The 20,924-nt window shown below is 38.8% G+C and overlaps 2 pseudogenes; one reads left to right on the forward strand and one right to left on the reverse strand.

The window, feature by feature from the left end:
• Nucleotides 1–9,974: 9,974 nt before the first annotated feature.
• Nucleotides 9,975–10,748, forward strand: LOC132676310 (olfactory receptor-like protein OLF4; annotated as a pseudogene).
• Nucleotides 10,749–12,250: 1,502 nt separating this feature from the next.
• Nucleotides 12,251–12,480, reverse strand: LOC132679773 (NADH dehydrogenase [ubiquinone] 1 subunit C1, mitochondrial pseudogene; annotated as a pseudogene).
• Nucleotides 12,481–20,924: the final 8,444 nt, after the last annotated feature.

Below are 20,924 nucleotides of genomic sequence, written 5' to 3' on the forward strand. Positions count from 1 at the left end.
GAATGGAATTTTTTCCTATAGGTTCTCTGTTCCCAGGAGATCAGGTTAGAATCCAGGTATATCCAGGGTGCCTGAGTGGCTCAGGGAGTTAAGTGTCCGGCTTTGGCTCAGGTCATGATCTCATGGTTGGTGGGTTCAAACCCCGCATTGGGCTCTGTGCCGACAGCTCAGAGCCTGGAGCCTGCTTCAAATTTTAAGTCTCCCTCTCTCTCTGTCCCTCCCCTGACTCATGCTCTGTCTGTCTCTCAAAAATAAGTAAAATGTTAAAAATTCAAAAAAAAAAAAAAAACCAATTCAGGTGTATCCAATTTTTATTATTCCTCCTTGAACTTTCCTGGCTTCCAGAGCTCTAACATTGAAACTTTTCACAGCCCGGAGTGAAAGTTTTTTCCAAATATAAGACTCGGGAACCTGGGTCTCCAAAACATTGAGTTGTGGTGACAACACAACTCCTACTAGCTCCAGAAAATTTCTATTCCTTCTTCAACAAGCAAAGGTAGGTTCCTTTGCTATGAAATCATGGGTACAACAATCCTTGGATTCATAATTCTTTTGACAAGTCAAGTAGGAGTTATGTATTTTTAAGTTGACATTTATTAGATGTTTGGTTATTCAAGCTATATTACAAAGCTGTAGTCATCAAGACAGTATGGTACTGGCACAAACACAGACAAACAGATCAATGAAACACAATAGAGAACCCAGAAATGGACCCAGAATGATATGGTCAAATCTTTGACAAAAAAGGTAAGAATATCCAATGGAAAAAACGCAGTCTGTTCAACAAATAGCATTGGAAATTGGTCAGCAACATGCAGAATGAAAATGGACCACTCTCTTACACCATACACAAAAATAAATTCCAAATGGATGAAAGGCCTAAATGTGAGACAGGAAGTAACCAAAATACCGAGAGGAGAACACAGCGAAATATCTCTTTGACCTTGGCCATAGCAACCTCTTATTAGACATGTTGCCTGGAGGCAAGGGAAATAACAATGACAACCAAAAAAACATGAACTGTTGGGATTTTATCAATGTGAGAAACTTCTGCACAGTGAAATAAACAACCAGGAAAACTAAAAGGCTGCCTCAGGAATGGAGAAGATATTTTCAAGTAACATATTGGATAAATATTCCATTGTGTGTATGTGTGTGTGTACGTGTGTGTGTGTGTGTGTGCGTGTGTGTGTGTGTGTACCCCATTTTCCTTATCCATCTGTCTATTGATAGACACTTAGGTTGCTTCCACATTTTGTTTATAATAAGTAATGCTGCGATAAACATAGGGGTGCATATATCTTTTCAACGTAGCGTTTTTGTTTTCTTTGGAAACAGTAGTGGAATTATTGGATCATAGAATAGTTCTATTTTTAAGTTTTGAGGAACCTCCATACTGTTATCCGCAGTGGCTGCATTCCCACCAACAGTGCATGAGAGTTCCTTTTTCTCTACACCCTCACCAACATTTGTTTTTTTCTTGTGTATTTGATTTTAGCTATTCTGCCAGGTGTGAGGTGGTATCCGATTGTGCTTTTGATTTGCATTTCCCTGATGATGAGTCATGCAGAGCATCTTTTATGTGTCTGTAGTCATCTGGATGTCTTCTTTAGAGAAATGTCTATTCAGGTCCTGTGCCCATTTTTTAATTTGATTGTGTGGGTTTTTTTTTTTTTTTTTTGGTGTTTAGTTGTATGAGTTCTTTATGTATTTTAGATATTAACCCTTTGTCAGATATGTCACTTGCAAATATCTTCTTCCATTTACTAGGGTTTTTTTTTTGTTTTATTGTTTCCTTTGCTGTGTAAAAGCCTTTAATTTTGATGCAGCCCCAATAGTTTATGTTTACTTCTGTTTCCCTAGCCTTGGGAGACCTATCTAGAAAGATGTTGCTATAGCTGATGTCGGAGAAATTACTGCCTGTGTTCTTTTCTAGGATTTTTATGGTTTCAGGTCTCACATTTAGGTCTTTAATCTGTTTTTAGTTTGTTTTTGTGTGTGGCATAAGAAAGTGGTTCTGTTTCATTGTTTTACATGTAGCTGTCCAGTTTTCCCAGCACCATTTATTGAGAAGACTGTCTTTGCCCAATATTGTCACCTCTTTTGTCATAGATTAATTGACCATATAATCATGGTCATGGAGTCTCTATTCTGTTTCATTGACCTATGTGTCTACTTTCGTACCAATACCATACTGTCTTAATTACAACAGCTTTGTAGTATATCTTGAAATTTGGTAGGTCTGGTCTTCTTTCTCAGGATTGCTTTGGCTATGCAGGGTCTTCTATAGTTCCATACAAATTTTAGCATTATTTGTCCTAGTTTTTGAAAACTACTGGTGGTATTTCAATAGTGATTGCATTGAATCTGTAGATGGCTTTGGGTAGTACGGACGTTTTCACAATATTGATTCTTCCAGCCCATAAGCATGGAATATCTTTCCAATTATTTATCTTCTATTTCCTTCATCGGTGTTTTATAGTTTTTGGAGTATAGGTCTTTCACTTCTTTGGTTGAGGTTATTCCTAAAGATTTTATTCTTCTTGGTGCAATTGTAAATGGTGTTTAGAAACATTTTTTGTTCTTTCAGCTACTTCACTGTTAGTGTATAGGAATGTTGCTTATTACTGGGTATTGATTTTTTATCTTGTACTTTACTGAATTAATTTATTACTTCTAGTAATTTTATTGATTGATTGATTGATTGAAATTCAAGTTAGTTAACATACAGTGTAGTATTGGTTGCGGGAGTAGAACCCAGGGATTCATCACTTACATATAACACCCAGTGTTCATCCCAACAAGTGCCCTCCTCAATACCCATCACCCATTTAGCCCATCCCCCATGGTTGCTGGGTTCCCTCCAGCAACCCTCAGCCTGTTCTCTGTATTCAAGAGTCTCTTATGGTTTTCTCCCTCTCTGTTTTTATTGAACTTTTCCTTCCCTTTCCCTATATTCATCTGTTTTGTTTCTTAAATTCCACATATGAGTGAAATCATCACATTTATCTTTCTCTGACTGAGTTATTTCTCTTAGCATAATACACTATAGTTTCATCCACTTTGTTTCAAAAGGCAAGATTTCACTCTTTTTGATTGCTGTGTAATATTCTACCATATGTTATATACCACATCTTCTTTATCCATACTTCTAGTAATTTGTTGGTAGAATTTTCTGGAATTTTTATGTATAGTGTCCTATCATCTGAAAATAGTGGCTGCTTAACTTACTTCTTACCAATATGGATACCCCTTATTTCTCTTTCTTGTCTGATTGCTGAGGCTAGGACTTCCAATACTATGTCGAATAAAACTGTGAGAGTGCACATCTTTGTCTTGTTCCTGACATTAGGGGGAAAGATCTCAGTTTTTCCCCATTGAGTATGATGCTGGCTTTGAGTTTTTCACTTATGGCATTTATTATGTTCAGGTATGTTCCCTCTTTATTGAGAGTTTTTGTCATGAATGAATGCTGAATTTTGTCAAATGCTTTTTCTGCATCTATTGATATGATCATATGTTTTTTATCCTTCATTTTGTTTATGTAGTATATGATATTGATTTTCAAATATTGAAACATCCTTGCATCTCTGAAATAAATGCCACCTGATCAAGGTCAATGATTATTATAATATATTGTTGTATGTGGTTTGCTAGTATTTTCGTGAGGATTTTTGCATCAATCTTCATCAGGGATAGTGGCCTATAGTTTTCTTTTTTTGTGGGGTCTCTGGTTCTGGTAGCAGGGTAATGCTGGCCTTATAGAATGGATTTGGAAGCCTTCCCTCTTCTTCTATACTTTGGAAGAGTTGGAGGAGAATAGATATTAACTCTTTAAATGTCTGGTAGAATACACCTGTAAATCATCCATCTGGTCCTGAACTTTTAGTTTTGAGTAGTTTTCTGATTATCAATTCCATTAAAAAAATTTTTTTAATGTTTTATTTATTTATGAGACAGAGAGAGACAGAGCATGAACGGGGGAGGGTCAGAGAGAGAGGGAGACACAGAATCGGAAACAGGCTCCAGGCTCCGAGCCATCAGCCCAGAGCCTGACGTGGGGCTCGAACTCACGGACCGCGAGATCATGACCTGAGCCGAAGTCGGACGCTTAACCGACTGAGCCAACCAGGCACCCCTTTTTAAAAATTTTTTTTTAATGTTTTATTTCCAATCCCACTTTTTATTGACAATTGGTCTGTTCAGATTTTCTATTTCTTCCCAGTTCCATTTTGGAAGATTGTATGTTTCTAGGACTTTATCCATTTCTTCTAGGTTGTCCACTTTGTTGGCATATAATTTTTCATAATATTCTCTTACCATTCTCTGCATTTCTGTAGTGTCAATTGTTACTTCTGTTCTTTTGTTTCTGATTTTACTAATTGGGTCCTTTCTCTTTTTTCATGATGAATGTGGCTCAAGGTTTGTCAATTTTGTTTATCGTTTCAAAGGAACAGCTCTTGGTTTCACTGGTATTTTTCCATTGCATTTTTTAGTCTCTGTATCATTTATTTCTGCCCTGATCTTTATTATTTCCTTTCTTTTGCTCACATTCGACTTTGTTTAGTCTTCAGGAAAGAATATTTTGAATACAAAATAGTACCTGATAGTAATTTAGAGCAGGCATATCAAACATGAATGGCCTTAACTTCATTTCATTGGTCCTGTATCCATACAGACACCTGTTTTCTTTCTAGTTCTTTCTAGTTAGAGGACAGACCTTCCATCCTGGTTCGATGTGAATCAGCTACTAATGTTCTAGATCCTCCCATCAGCCATGCTCCACTAGACTTTTTTCCTTTTAACCCTATCACTGAGGTGTAATTATATACAATAAACTGCACCCATTTAAAGTTTACAGTTGGACCCTTGTGGTGAGCACAACATAAAGAGTCGTCTGTCAAATCACTATGTTGTACACTTGAAACTATCAATGACACTTCAATAAAATTTTTTAAAATAAATTGTAGAGTTTGCTCAATTAAAGGAGTCATAAATATTTAGAAGCATATTGTGAATGATTCCATTTATATGTAATTCCAGAAAGTGCACAATAAGCTTTAACTACTTTGTTCTGTAACTTATTAAAATTTTTAATGTTTATTTATTTTTGAGACAGAGGGAGACAGAGTGTGAGTGGGGGGAGGGGCAGAGAGAGAGGGAGACACAGAATCTGAAACAGGCTCCAGGCTCTGAGCTGTCAGCACAGAGTCCAATGCGGGGCTCAAACCCACGAAGTGTGAAATCGTGACCTGAGCTGAAGCCGGACGCTTAACAGACTGAGCCACCCAGGTGCCCCTGTTCTGTAACTTATTAAAATTTAATTTTCTTGAGTCTCAGTTTTCTTATTTCTGAAGGTAATGCAGGATAACAAAACTAATTTCAGAGGAATATTGTGGGGAATGAACAAATGTGTGGTAATATTTTGATTCCTAAGAAAATGTTCAAGGAGTATGGTGTGTGTGTGTGTGTGTGTGTGTGTGTGTGTGTGTGTGTGTTTATACACATTTTTCTTTCAAGTAAACATTGTGGGGAATAAACAAATGTGTGGTAGTATTATTTCAATTCCTAAGAAAATGTTCAAGGGGTATGGTGTGTGTGTGTGTGTGTGTGTGTGTGTGTGTGTGTGTGTGTGCGCGTGTGTGTTTATACACATTTTTCTTTCAAGTAAACATATGTGCATACACACAGACTCATTATTAGGCAATATTTCATGTCAAAAATAAACTGGAGAGAAAGTGGGAGAGGATAAAAATGATAAGAATGAAAACTTGGATTAACATGAAAGTAAAAGTATATAAAGATTTGGACATAAAAATTTAAGATAGAACAAGTGACCTTAATATTTCAGGTTTTGTCCCTCAGTGTCTGCACGTCAGTATGGCTCATAGCTTGGGAGATTTTCTCTACCAGCTGTTGGGGTTGAGCAACTCCAAAGTGACTTTAGATTTCTTAATCTACATAAACTGATATTTCGACACCATATGTCCTTATCTGAGAGAATATGAATGAATAATATCCAAGGCTGAATTTCATTTCCCTTGAAGAGAGTGTTATTGGATAACTATCTGGAATAGATATTTATTGTGGTTGTGACAAATTCCATGCTGCAGGCTTAGAACAAATACATTTATGTTCTGATAGTTCTGGAAGTCAGAAGTCTGAAGTAGGTCTCCCTGGGCTAAAATCACACTGCAGAGAAGAGTTCATTCTGGAGGTCTGGGGAATGAAAGCCACCTTTATTCCCTAGTTCATGGTCCCTCCCTTTATCTGCAAAGCCAGCAACATAGCATCTCAAAATTTCTCTGTGATTCCTACTCTTCTGTCTCTGTCTTCCATATCTGGAGGTACCTTGTGATCTATTGAGCCCACCTGGATAATCAGAACAAGTTTATCTTCAGGTCAGCTGACTAACAATGTTAATACCTTTGTCACCCTAATTCTCCTTTGCCATGACACCAGATATATTCGAAAAGTCTGGAGATTAAGATGTGGAAATATTTGGGGGACATTATTCTGCCTACTAAAAGTCTTTTTCAGGGGTATATTTGGGGTCAGCTCAGGGTCCCTCAGATTAAAGAATCAAACACAGACTTTATTTCAGACTCTAGAGTGAGTCCTTAGACTTTTCTTTCAAAACCATACATGAAGAGGATCACGTGCCTCATTTATTAAAATTACTTCAAAACTATAAATGGTAAAGTAAACCCTCAATTCAATGAATTCACTATCAACTCAAGGCGAAGGTGAAGTGCAAGCTGGTTAGACCTCTGGAAGGCAGGCAAGTTCATGAGCGTGAGTAATACAAAACTGGACTCACCTGACTTCTAATCTAAACTCCCAGGAACAGAGTGTCAGCAGGAAATTTTTCCTTTCTGTGCACTCCAGTGGCCCATGGAGAAATGATGTGCTCCAAGGTGGGAGTAACAATGGCAACAGCGTCTAATGAGCAGACGTAAGGAGCTAGAAATGTCTCCTTCACTGCAAAACCATAGCATATGAAACCTTGGAATGGCCAGGACATGATTGTTGCTTTGGGGCTCCCAAGTCTGGGGGAGGAGGGACCAATGTTTCACTCCTTCCTGCTGTCCTGTCTGGGAAAAGAGTTTCGGTCTCCGTGATCAATCATGCAGGGAGGAAGTCAGACCTCCACGTGGAGACTTTCATCATCTAGACCCCATCCAGATGAATCTGAGAGCTCAGCAGGTATTTCAAGCAAGGTTCTGAGAGATTGGAACCTGAGAGCTTTCACCTGAGGTTACCTGAGACTAGGTAGACACATTTATAATTAATTTACATAGTATGTTCAAAAAAGAAGCGTCCATTGGACTCAGCAATACAGGGATCATTGTTGACAATGAGTGGTGGGAACGGAAGTCCAGTTGGATGAGACTGAGGAAGGAATAGAGGGGCATAAAGTGGTTCCAGTGAAATTAGAACATGTCCAAGGAGTTTTGCAGCCAAGGAGAGTAGGAAAACAGAGTGTTAGGCTTGGAGGCATGTGCCCTGAGCTTTTTAAGGAATGGTGGTTTTGAGCACGCTCTGTATTTATAGAAAGACCCAGAGCCATAGAGGTAGCTGTTTCCTTGCAACAGCACTTCTTGAGACACACACTTCTTGGCATCATCTTTCACGGTGAGTATTCACATAAAAATGTGTGTTTAATTTGCAAAAGAGTGTATGCTAACTAGCTTTACTGCGTAATACTTCATTACCAAGTTGTATAGAAACTAGGAAGATATTTGTTCAACATAGAAGAAAAAACTCAGCCAATCTCTTCATCAGTGATAATCATCCACTTACTAATGAGAAGGAACCATTGTAAGCCTTTTACATACACTGACTAACGCTGTCTACCACCCTAGGAGGATGGACACTGCTCTCCCCACTCTTTGAGTAAGGATATTCACATTTGGAATGGATTCATTGTCTTTCCCAAGTTCAAATAGCTTAATAGGATAGATCTGACCTTCGAAGCCTGGTTTTCTGATTCCAAATGCTTTGCATTTAAAATCATTCAGAAAAACCTTTTATTATTGCAGCTTGAAAAATCCCCTTCTGTTGTTGTACAGTGTATATTTTCTGTTGTCAATTGCAGGTTTATTCCCTTAGCACATTTTCTAGAGAGACATGCGATCAGTAAAAGATCCTGACATCATAAAAAATACCCCTCCTTTCTTGTTTAGGTACATTTTTTCCCAGCTATCTTAATTATTGTGGGCATCAAATGGATGTAACTGGGGCTGGAATGCTGCCAGAACCAGGGAAGCTTTCCTTTCATCACAGTCTCTCAGGGACAATTGGAGCTTATTAGATCTTTTTTCCCCTGTTCCATTTCTTTCCTGTCTGTGTTTTTGGAACTGCTTTTTTATGTTTCTTTAAATACAGGACACAAGGGGCACCTGAGTTGCTCAGTCTGTTAAGCACTCAGTGCTTGGTTTCAACTCAGGTCATGATTTCCCAATTTGGGGGTTCAAGCCCCGTGTCGGGCTCTGTGCTGCCAGCACAGAGGATTCTCTCTCTCCCTCCCTCTCTCTCTCTCTCTGTCCCTTAAATAAGTACACTTTAAAGAAAATACAGGACACAAGATGATCATATTAAAAGGGCTCCCATGTTTACATGTCCATGGGAGGCATACTCAACAAAATTTAAGTACTATTTACACATTCTCTAGGATAAAGGTAATCTGATGTTGACAGCTTGCCTTGTACCATTTCTTTCAAAAGTATGGTGGTTGAGGGCGGGAAAAGCCTGATAGCAATCAGTGCCAGGATGCCATAATGCACTCTCTGTGTGTGTGTGTGTGTGTGTGTATGCATGTGTGTGTTGTAGGGTATGAGTTGTCCTCAGGGCAATGAATTATACCTGAGTTCATATACTCCAATATGTGACCCTTAAATGCCAGGATGTCAACCAACAGATGGAAATAAGAAAGGGAATATCTCTATTCACATAATATCTTGGGAAAAATTAATAAAATGCAAAGAACCATGGGAAGGAAGGACTCCCTGTGTCTTGAAGGTTCTGTCCATTTATTAACTGGATTATTTTGGGGGGTGTTGAGTTTGATAAGTTCTTTACAGATTTTGGATACTAACTCTTTGTCAGATAGGTCTTCTGCTAATATCTTCTCCCATTCCGTAGGTCGCACTACTAGGTATTTGCCCGAAGGATAAAAAAATACTAATTCAGAGGGATACATGCACAAGGATGTTATAGCAATATTATCTCAAATAGCCAACCTAGGGAAATAGCCCAAGTGTCAATCGATTGGTGAACGGATGAAGAAGAGTTTACACACATACACACACACACACACACACACACACTCGGCCATCAAAAAGAATGAAATCTTGCCATTTGCAATGATGTGGATGGAGCCAGAGAGTAGTATGCTCAGCAAAATAAGTCAGAGAAAGACAAAAACCATAAAATTTCACTCATATGTGGAATTTAAGAAACAACACGAACAAGAAAAGGGAGAAAAATAAGACAAATCAAGAAGCACACTCTTAACTATAGAGAACACACTGATGGTTACCAGAGGAGAGAAAGGTGGGGGGGATGGGTAAAATAGGTGATGGGGATTAAGGGTTGGACCTGTTGTGATGAGCACCGGCTGTTTATGGAAATGTTGAATCACTATACTGTGCACCTGAAACTGATATTACACTGCATGTTAACTAACTGGAACTTAAATCAAAACTTTAAAAAATGAAAAATAAATAAATGGTAATACACGAGTAAAGCTCATTTGCTTGAAAAATACTCATGTTATTATTTTCTCTCCTAGTATTCAACTCCACCACATGGGACTCAGCAATGATACACACATTTCATTTTTTTCTTTGGGGATTTTCAGAGGAACCAGAATTACAGCCCCTCATATTTGGGCTTTTCCTCTCCATGTACCTGATCACTGTGTTTGGCAACCTGCTCGTCCTCCTGGCTCTGACTCCCGCCTCCACACCCCCATGTACTTCTTCCTGGCCAACCTGTCCTTTGTAGACATCTGCTTCACCTGCACCACCATCCTGAAGATGCTCTGGAACATCCAGACCCAGAGCAAGGTCATAACCTATGAGGACTTCATCACCCAGATGTATTTTTTCCTACTCTTCACAGGACTGGACAACTACATCCTGACCGTGATGGCCTATGACCGATTTTTGGCCCTCTGTCACCCCCTCTGCACTACACGGGCATCATGAACCCCCGGCTCTGTGGGCTGCTGGCTCTGGTGTCCTGGATCATGAGTGTCCTGCATTCCTTATCACAAAGTTTAATGGTGCTGCAGCTGCACTTCTGCACACACATCACTTTTTCTGTAATTTAATCAGATGATCCAACTTGCCTGCTCTGACACCTTTCTTAATGACACAGTGATGTATTTTTTAACCGTGTTGGTGGCTGGTGGTCCCCTTGCTGGGATCCTTTACTCTTATTCTAAGATTATTTCCTCCATACATAGAATCCCATCAGCTCAGGGTAAGTATAAAGCATTTTCCACCTGTGCGTCTCACCTCTTGGTTGTCTCCTTACTTTATTGTACGGTCCTGGGAGTATACTTTAGCTCTGCTGCTACCCAGAGTTCACGCTCAAGTGCAACAGCCTCAATGATCATGCCTATGCTGAACCCCGTCATCTACAGCATGAGGAACAAAGACATAAAGAAGGCTCTGATGAGATCCTTGGGGATGGCAAGTGTAAAAGGGACCATTGTCCTGCTAGTGAAGAAGTGCCCTTGATTGCAGGGCTCAAAGCCATGATTCTTTGAACATCGTGAAATAGAATTTGCTGTTATGTATTTCCTGAAATTTCCATTTCTTAGAAATCAGCTTCTCTATACAATTTCAGAAAACTCAGTTTACTAAGCTGTCTGCTCTGTCCAATATATACACAAGTTTTTCCCTTTGTCGGTTTTCATGTGTTCCCACAATTCTTTCTGGCCTTGGGTCAGACATATTTGAAAATTTCCACATCTTTTTGTGGCACCTGGGTGGCTCAGTCAGTTGAGTGTCCAATTTCAGCTCAAGTCATGGTCTCATGGTTCATGAGTTTGAGCCCTACAGCAGGCTCACTGCTGTCAGCACAGAGACCACTTCGGATCCTCTGTTCCACTCTCTCTCTGTATCTCCCCCTCACCTGCTCTCTCTCTCAAAAAAAAATGTAACTAAACCTTAAAAAAAAGAAAATTTCCATATCTTTCATAGGACAGCTTTAATGATGTGTTAGAAATGTTTCTTCTCGGGGCGCCTGGGTGGCTCAGTCGGTTAAGCGTCCGACTTCAGCTCAGGTCACGATCTCGCGGTCCGTGAGTTTGAGCCCCGCATCAGGCTCTGGGCTGATGGCTCAGAGCCTGGAGCCTGCTTCCGATTCTGTGTCTCCTTCTCTCTCTGCCCCTCCCCCGTTCATGCTCTGTCTCTCTCTGTCTCAAAAATAAATAAATGTTTAAAAAAAAATTTTTTTTTAAAAAGAAATGTTTCTTCTCAAATGATATATATCACATGTATATATGACATATATCATACATATATAACAATTTCTTTTTTAATTTAATTTTAATTTGTTTTAATTCCAGTATCATTAACCTACAGTGTTACATTAGTAACACTTTATTTATTCATTCATCCACTTGAACATCTCAGTTGTTTCCATGTCTTGGCTATTGTAAATCATGTTGCAATGAAATGGGGGTGTGTATATCTTTTTGAATCTGTGTTTCTGTTTTCTTCAGATAAATGCTCAGGAGTTTCATTGTTCAATCATATGGTAGTTCAATTTTTAATTTTTCAAGGAACCCCCACACAGGTTCCCACAGTGATTGAACCAGTTTACATTCCCACCAACAGTACGCGAGGGTTCCCTTTTCACCACATCCTCACCAACACATGTTGTTTTTGTCTTTTTGAAAGTAACCATTTTAATAGGCATGAAGAGATATCTCATTGCAGTGTTAATTTGTATTTCCCTGGGGGTTAGTGATGGCAAACATTTTTTCATGTATCTGTTAGCCATCTGTATGTCTTTGGTGGAAAAATGCTTATTCAGATCCTCTGCCCATGTATGAATCATATTGTTTGCTTTTCTTTTTATTTTTTTCATTTCATTATTTTTCATTCATGAAAGCTGATTTGACATACATCCGCATAGAACCTTTTCTCTCATGTCTACAGCTCAACACACTGCTGAATCCAAAGGAGCTGGTGCCATTACTATGTGGAGTATATTGTATTAGTGTTTCAGTCGTTTATTCCGACCCATTTCTTCTTTTACACTCTAAAACATCTTCATTATGCTGTTTGGTCAGATAGATCCACAAGAAGCTGGAGGTGCCCAAGGTCAGCCCAACTTTCATCCAGTCAGGTCTGTCACGTGGCAGCTCCTGAATGTAGGACCTTGATGGCCCTGAAGACCAGTTGGGAGTCTGGCCAGATCCAGAAGCTTGGAGAAGGGGTGCAACAATGAAGTCAGGGCCATCTTCCTGGGCTGGGGTCCTTTTCTGTCTTTGCTATTGAGTTTTTTATATACTTCAGGATATTTACCTCTTATGATATGTATGATTTGCAAATATTCTCTGCCACTCGAGAGGTTGCCTTTTCATTTTGTTGATGGTTTCCTTGCCATGCAGAAGATTTACTTTGATGTAGACCCTGCTTATTCTTGCTTTTGTCCTCTTGTTTTTGATGTCAGATCCCAAAATCATTGCCAAAATCAAAATGTTTTTTTCCCCAGGAGTTTTATGGCTTCAGGTCTTATGTTCAAGTCTTTAATCCACTTTGAGTTACTTTTTGCCTGTGGTGTAAGACAGTGGTCCAGTTTTATTCTTTTGCGTGTGGCTCTCCAGTTTACCCAACACCATTTGCTGAAGAGACTGTTCTTACCTTACTGTATATGTTTGCCTCCTTTGTCATAAACTAATTAACCATATATACAGTGGATTTGTTCCTGGGCTGTCGATTCTGTTGCATTGATCTGTGTGTTTTTTATGCCAATAACATGCCGTGTTGGTTACCGTAGCTTTGTAACATAGTTTGATGCCTCCAGCTTTTCTCTTCTTTCTCAAGATTGCTTGGCTATTCGGTTCTTTTGTGGTTCCAGACATATCGTAGAAGTGCTTGTTCTATTTCTATTAAAAAAAAAGTGCCATTGGAATTTTGACAGGGAGTGCTCTGAATCCACTGATTGCTTTGGGTATATGGACATTTCAACAGTATTCATTCTTCCAGTCAATGAGCATGGTCTTTTTTTTCATTTGTTTGTGACTTCATTTCTTTCAGCAATTGTCTTATAGTTTTCAGTATACAAGTGTTTCACTGCCTTGATTAACCTTGTTCTCAGGTATTTTATTCTTGTTTATGCAGTTGTAAATGAGATTGTTTTCTTCATTTTTCTTTCTGATAGTTTGTGATTAGTGTGCAGAAATGCAGCCAATTTTTGTATATTGACGTTATAGCCTGCTGAATTCATTTTTCAGTTATAAGGGATTTTTTTCTTTTAAATAATCCATTGAAATGCAATGGCACACAATAAGCTAAACATATTTAAAATGCCATATAGTCGGTTACGCAACTGACTCTTGATTTCGGCTCGCATCACGATCTCACAATTGTGGGGTCAAGCCCCACACTGAGCTCTACACTGACAGCATGGAACATGCTTCGGATCCTCTCTATTTCTCTCTCTCTGCCCTTCCCCTGCTCTTGCACTCAATAAATAAATAAATAAATAAATTTTAAAACAAATAGTAAAATGCAAAATATTCTGAATTAAAGGAATCATACAAAAACCGAGTTCATACTGCCTAAATCCATTTAAATGTAATTCAAGAAAGTGCACAAAAGCTTTAAAGCTTTATTACATAATCGTAAACATTGTGATCCACCCGAAACCTCTGTTTCCTTAGTTCTGATGGTGATGTGGGTTAATACGTCTAATTCAGGCAGATGTGTTTAGGAATAAGTACAGTGTTTGGAAATACTGGGTGAGTCCAAGAAGTCTTTCATAAGTAGGGAGTGTATGTACGTGCACATATCTACGCATTTGTATATTATTTCATACAAATACGCTCTTATCGATGTATGTATGACACAGACACAAGAATCCCATCTTCGATGTTGAAAGGATATTTGGAGAGGATAGAAATCAAACCAATGAATGTTTGAATTAATATGGAGTTTTAAAAGTGTAGGAATTTAGACTCAAATACTTAAAGTATAATGGGTGAACTTAATTTTAGTAATAAATGACGTTTTTGCTCTTCTTTTCAATGTTTACTTATTTACTTTGAGACACAGAGAGAGGGAGAGAAAGAGAAGGTGGATGGGGAATGGGGAGAGAGAGAGGGAGAGAGAATCCCAAGCAGGCTTCACACTGTCAGACCAGAGCCCAATGTGGGGCTGATCCCACAACCACGAGATCATGATATTAGCCAAAATCAAGAACCAGTTGCTTAACCGACTGAGGTACTGAAGCACCCCAGATTACCTTTTTTTATATCAATGCATAAAGGCCTCAAAACCAGAACTTATGTTTAAATCTAAAGTCACAGAGTGCCTGGTTGGCTCAGTTGGTAGAGCATGCAATTTTTTGGGGGGAAAGATATTATTTTTAAGTAACCTCTGCACCCAACATTGGGCTTAAACCCACAGACCTGAGATCAAGATTCCCACCCTCCATGGACCTAGCCAACCAAGAGCTGCACACATGTGACACTTGATCTCAGGGTCATGAGTTCAATCCCTATGTTAGGCGTATTTATATAAAATAGATAGATAGATAGATTGATAGATAGATAATAGATAGATAGATAGATAGATAGATAGAGTCACATTTATATTTTATCAATGGGGAGTTCACTTTTTCCATTCCTTTTAAGAAATGGAGCAGAAGCTCCAAAATGACTTTATTTTTTTTCTTCCAGTTGAGGTTGGATTTCAACACATAATGCCCTTACCAAGAGAAGAGAAATGAATTAACTGAGAGACTAAAATGCCTTTTCCTCCAAAACCATTTTATTGGATGAATTTCTATATTACATTGCTATTTCTGATTAACAGATTACCACACTAGAAGCTCAAAAGAAACACATTTATGCTATTACTATTTAGAGGTCAGAAGCCTGAAGTAAGTCTCCATAGGCTAAAATCAAGATGTCTGCAGGGCCTGGTTCCTTCATGGATGCTCCAGGAGAGACCGTCTTCTTTCCTATTGTGGTTTCTAGGGACAACAAGCATCCTTTGGATCATTGCCTTTTCTGCATCTTGAAAGCCAGCAATGTGGTGTCCTCACATCTCTCTCTGATCCAACTACTCTGCCTTCCTCTCCAACATTTGGAGGACCATGGTGATTACATTAGTGCCACCTGCACAATCTTGGCCAACCTTAGTTTAAGGTCAGCTCATTACCAGCCTTGTTCCACTTGCTACTTTAATCTCCCCCCCCTTACTATAAAAATAAACACATTGAAAGTTTCTAGGGTTTAGAATGTGGACGACATCAGAAGGCTCTTATTCTGCCTACTGGAAAGCCCTTTACCAACAGTATTTTATTTCATGTCACTCAAAGGCCCTTATGTAAAAGAAACAAACACAGAATTTATCACAGCCCCTAGAATGACTGGATACGCTTAGCATTCCAAAACTTATGCAAACACAATTTATTTTGTGAAGAAGACCTATGACCACCTGCACCTTGCTCTATCCCAGGACCACAACCTTGCTACTCAAAGAGTGGTCCATGGACCAGGACTTACAGTATCAACATCATTCAGGGGCTCATTAGACGCACCAAACTCCTGGCCCACCAGCACCTGCAATGTCATAATTTGCATTTAAACTAGAATTCTAGGTGATTCGTATGCACCTTGAAGTTGAAGAAGTGCTGGGCTAGAGTAGGTTTTCTCACATTTTCAATTTGGCCTTTGAGGCAGGATGATGATTTGTGTTGGGAGCTGTCCTGCTCACCACAGGTGTTTAGCAGCATGCCTCAGACATTGTCAAATACCCCAGGGGGAAAGACTCATCTCTGGGAGGGAACCACGGGCACAGAGTTTGAAAACTGGGAACGTCTTGACAGGATCCAATGAACACCCATCTATTTCCACAATGATAACTTTGAGAAGATCACTAACTTCTTCAAGCCCCATTTCTCCATGGGGAATGGAGTTCACACTAGTACTTTCTTACAGAATATACTTTTATAAAAATCAGGCTATTCCTAGAGCTGCTGAACTCAGGTTACAGTGCGTAAAAAGATGTAAATATATCTCTGACAATTAACAAACATTTTATAATGGCATTTTAAGTAATGCCTTTAAACTGGTGATGTAAATATGAAATCCCTAATTGTTTTGGCAAAACTATCATGAAGCCCACGAGTGTAGTGCCCCAGGTTTTATATCAAAGGAGCAAACCTCACATCTTCGTTGAAAAAGAGAAAAGTTACTTTCCAAAGATATTAGGGGCTATGTCTTTAACCCAAGTCAATGCTTTGAAGAGTCCAAGGGACCTAGTCAAAAACTGATTTCTCAGTCTTAAACAGGAGAAAATGTTCATTCAGGATTGAGATAACATGCTGGGAGTTTAGATCTCTGAAAGACAGAAGTAATAGAAAAAGAGTAAGAAAAATGGACTTCAGCTGCCTTATCACCTGGTCTCCTAGCAACAGAAATTCAACAGGGAAAATTTCCTTTCTGTCCACCCTGGTGTCCCGTAGGGTAATCACGTGCCTAAAGGTGGGAGAGACAAGAGGGAAATGTGCCTAATGAGCAGAATTAAGAGGCTGCAAATACCTCCTCTGTTGCAGCCTCATAGTGTGTACACCTCGGGCTGGACAAGACATGGTCGTTTCTTTTGCAGTCCTAAGTCTGGATGGGACACTGAAGTTTGACCCATCCCAGCTGTCGCGTCTGGGACAGAGCTTCATCCTCCACCATCTACCAACGAGATGGGTATTTTGATTTGCATGTAGAGACCTTCCTCCCAGAGACCCCATCTAGATGAGTTTTACATCGCAGTAAGTACTACCGGAGAAGGTCAAGAGAATGAAAGTTAAGAACATTTACCTGAGGTCACCTGAGAGCCAATCTAGCCTAGCCAGAGCTGAGAGTTTGCTGTAGTTGTTTGCTGGCTTGATTAGTAAGTTGATTGATTGATTGATTGATTGATTAATGTATTTATGATGCTATAAATAGAAGTAAATATTGAAGTCAGAAATGCAATGTTCAACGTTAACAACTAAGTGATAATAATGGAAACTCATTTAGAGGGGGGATGGGAAGCACAAAGGTAGAACCTGAGACCGAGGATCTTTGCAATTAACCAGAGTAGAAAAGTCTAGTACTGGTTGTTGAGGGATGTACATTGAAGTGAGGACATGTCTTTTCATTTTTAAGATGGGACATACACTACAATTCCATACTGATGAGAAAAACCCGGATGAAAGAATGTTTGCAAGTGCATCCTTGCAAGAGCAGTACTTGAAACATACATATCACAGCACCTTCTCTCCTTGAGTATTCAAATGAAATTTTTTAGGGGCACCCGGCTGAATCAGCCAGTTGAGGGTCCGAATCTTGATTTCAGCTCAATTCATATCAGGGGTCATGAGATTGAGCCCGACTTTGGGCTCTGCTCTGACAGCACGGGGCCTGCTACGGATTCTCTCATTCTCTCTCTGCCCCCTCCCATTCATGCTCTCTCTGTGTCAAAATAAATAAATAAACATTAAAAAAATAAAAATTTTAAGTGTACTATGTGAAACGGGGTATGCTAATGAGCTCCCTTCACAATCAGCTCACAACCTGTGAGTCTGAATGTATTCTGGGTTAGCTAGCCACCCACTTTCTCTATTGAAAGTCGTCTGTGGGAGTCCTTGGTGTTTGCATAGTGGGGTTGGAATGGTTTTATTTCTGGGTTTTTTTACTCCTTTTTTTTCTTTTTTTTCAGAAAAAGAATTGGCATTTATTTCGTGAACTACTTGCCATTTTGTTTATTTTTTAATGCACGTATAGATGTATTTGTGCAGAATGTATGAGAGTGTGTAAATTTTGTGTGGTAGTCTATGACGTAGTCATACTCCCTCCACAGCTTTTTCTATTTTTATTTATTTATATTTTCCTGAAAGAATTGATCTGAAAGAATTGATCTGTCACCTTAATATTCTTCCCTCGTGAAGACACTACTGTCCACAAAATTAAATTCTAAGTCCTTCTGCTACTTAGTGCTCATAAATCCCCCCTTCTACATATTTCCAACTAATTTTCACTTCTCTGTATTCCTCGTTTGTTCCTTTTGGCCTTTTATTATTGGATCTATTTCTACAATCAGAATTCCAACACTTGTAAGGCATTCTTTTTTATGTTTCACTAAGAATCACCTTTATCTTTGGGGTGCCTGGGGGGCTCAGTCGGTTAAGCTTCCAACTTCAGCTCAGGTTATGATCTCGCGGTTTGTGAGTTCGAGCCCCATGTCGGGCTCTGTGCTGATGGCTCAGAGCCTGGAGCCTGCTTCAGATTGTGTGTCTCCTTTCCTCTCTGCCCATCCCTGGCTTGTGCTCTGTCTCTCTCTGTCTCTCAAAAATAAATAAATAAATATTAAAAAAAAAATTTTTTTTTAAAAGAATCAACCGTTATCTTCCATAAGCATAGCTGGTCTATCTATCTCTATGTGACGTGAAATTAAAACCTTAGATATCACTTTCTCTCCACATGAAAAGACTTTTTTCATATTCTTTTATTCCTGAATCCCTAGCAATCTAAATTAGATTTGGACCCATGAAACTATCATTAAATTATTATTCTTTTAAATCTTTTTATTCAGAAGTTGCTTTGGTTCTTTAATTTTGTTTCATGCGGTGGTTTTTGAACCACTCTGCCTAACCCAAGTGCATTTTCGCTGTTTCTCTTTCTTAAAAGTCTTCATTGCTTTTAAAATTTTTCTGTTACGTACACATACATATTCACACACTTTCAATTCAAATGTATAGGAAGACAGCAATGCATATTGGAAGCACTCTTTATGTTCTGACACCATCGTTCTTTCTAGCTTTTCTCTGCCCATCCTTCTAACTCAGTAGTACCTTACCTATGTCCCTCTAGTCAAGTAGTATAATGCTGATTCATTAGTTCTTTTTCTTTTAAAGATTTTATTTTTAAGCAATATCTACACCCAATATGGGGCATGAACTCACAACTTCAAGATCAAGAGTCTCACTCTCTACCTACTGAGCCAGCCAGGCACCCCTGATTTATTATTTCAAGGCCGGTATGACGCATCATGGTGTGGCTGTGCCATTACACCTTTGGTAGTCTTTCATATTTTTCTCATTAAATTACTATTATATCAATGCTTCAAAATATTTTTAAATACTTAATACTATGTTTCTCACCCAAAAGTGATTTTGTACCCCAGAGTATATTGAGCAATGTTCAAAGACATTTTTGGCTGTCACACTGGAGAGGGGTGCGTGGAGGCCAGGGATGTTCTAATCCTACAATATATAGGACACACCCCACAGGGAAGGATCTGGCTGGGAATGTCCATACAGTAGAGACTGAGAAATCCTGAGTTAAAAAATATCTGTATTTTTGTTTAAACATTTTTTTTTTCAAAAATCTCTACACCCAACATGGGACTTGAACTTCAAACCCCAAGCTCAAGAGTTGTGTGCTCTACCAACTGAGCCAGCCGTGCGCCCCAAGAGGATCTGTATTTTTAATATTTGTAATTGTCTTCACAGCCTCCGAAGATGTTATAACGCTTCACAATTATGACAGCAAAATTAGAAAGTGCCCCTTTGTTAATTGGTTAAAATTTCCGACCCCACTCAATGTGACAGCCCTTTGAGTGATTTCTCAGGGAAATGGGTGTGAAAGAGATTTCTTGTTGATTTTTTAAACTATTAGTGAGCTCCAGTAAAGATTCATATATTTGATCACTATGTTCATTTGTCTGTTATTATTATATGTCCACGTATTATATGCCTATTTATCTATAAGTATCAGCATTTCGAATACTTGTTGTAAATCACACTTCTGTATTGATTTTTAGTTAGGTATTTTCGTTTCTGAGTTTGTTTGTTTTTTTGCCTTAATTATGATGGTTTGTCCACCTGTAGATTTTTTTGACATGTAGTTTTCTAGATGTGTATCTAAAATGCAGCGGATACTCTTACACTGAGGGTTTACTCTTTTGGATTTTTTTGTGAGATGTGTGAAATGAGCACCACACTTCCTTCCACGTAGAAAGCCATTTGTGCCAGCTTTCACTCAACAGTCCGGTCTTTTAACCACATTTAAATTCAGCTTTGTCGCGCTAAAAGTGCATATATAATAAGACCTAATTCCTGATTCATTCAACCAATACGAAAAGTGCATCTGCTAGTACCAGAAATTTCTCAGAACTTTATATGTTATGCTCTTTTATTTCCAGGTCTTGGGGAATTTTATGATTCATCTGGGTTGATTTTGTTGACTTAGTGGTCCTGTAGATCATGTTTCAGTTAGTTCTCAAAACTCCATTCAATTTTGTTTAATACAGTTGTACTGAAACCGTTCTCTTTAACCTGGTTTTATTTCCTCTATTACTCTTTGTATTTCATAATGTCTCATGTTCTTGACTTTTTTTCCATGTAAGTGCCTATACATGCACATATTTTGGAAAGAAGAAGATGAAGAGAAGTTCCTGCTCCTTTGATAATTACATCACAATGACAGACAAGAGTGCAGTCCAATAAATGTGAGTGCAAAATAGTGTCCTCAGATAAGTCACATGCAGATTATTCAGAGTAAGAGAAGAGATTGTCATGGGGTGTGTAGGATTTTATAGAGTCTGGGGATGTCTTTGCATGTTGGACAAGGAACAAAACCATCCCTAGTTGTGGTCATCAGACTTGTGAAGAAAGTGATTAAACCCAAAGCGTAA

Source organism: Panthera onca, chromosome A2 (genome assembly GCF_046562875.1).
Source record: "Panthera onca isolate mPanOnc1 chromosome A2, mPanOnc1 haplotype 2, whole genome shotgun sequence".
In the NCBI taxonomy this organism is placed as follows: Eukaryota; Metazoa; Chordata; class Mammalia; order Carnivora; family Felidae; genus Panthera; species Panthera onca.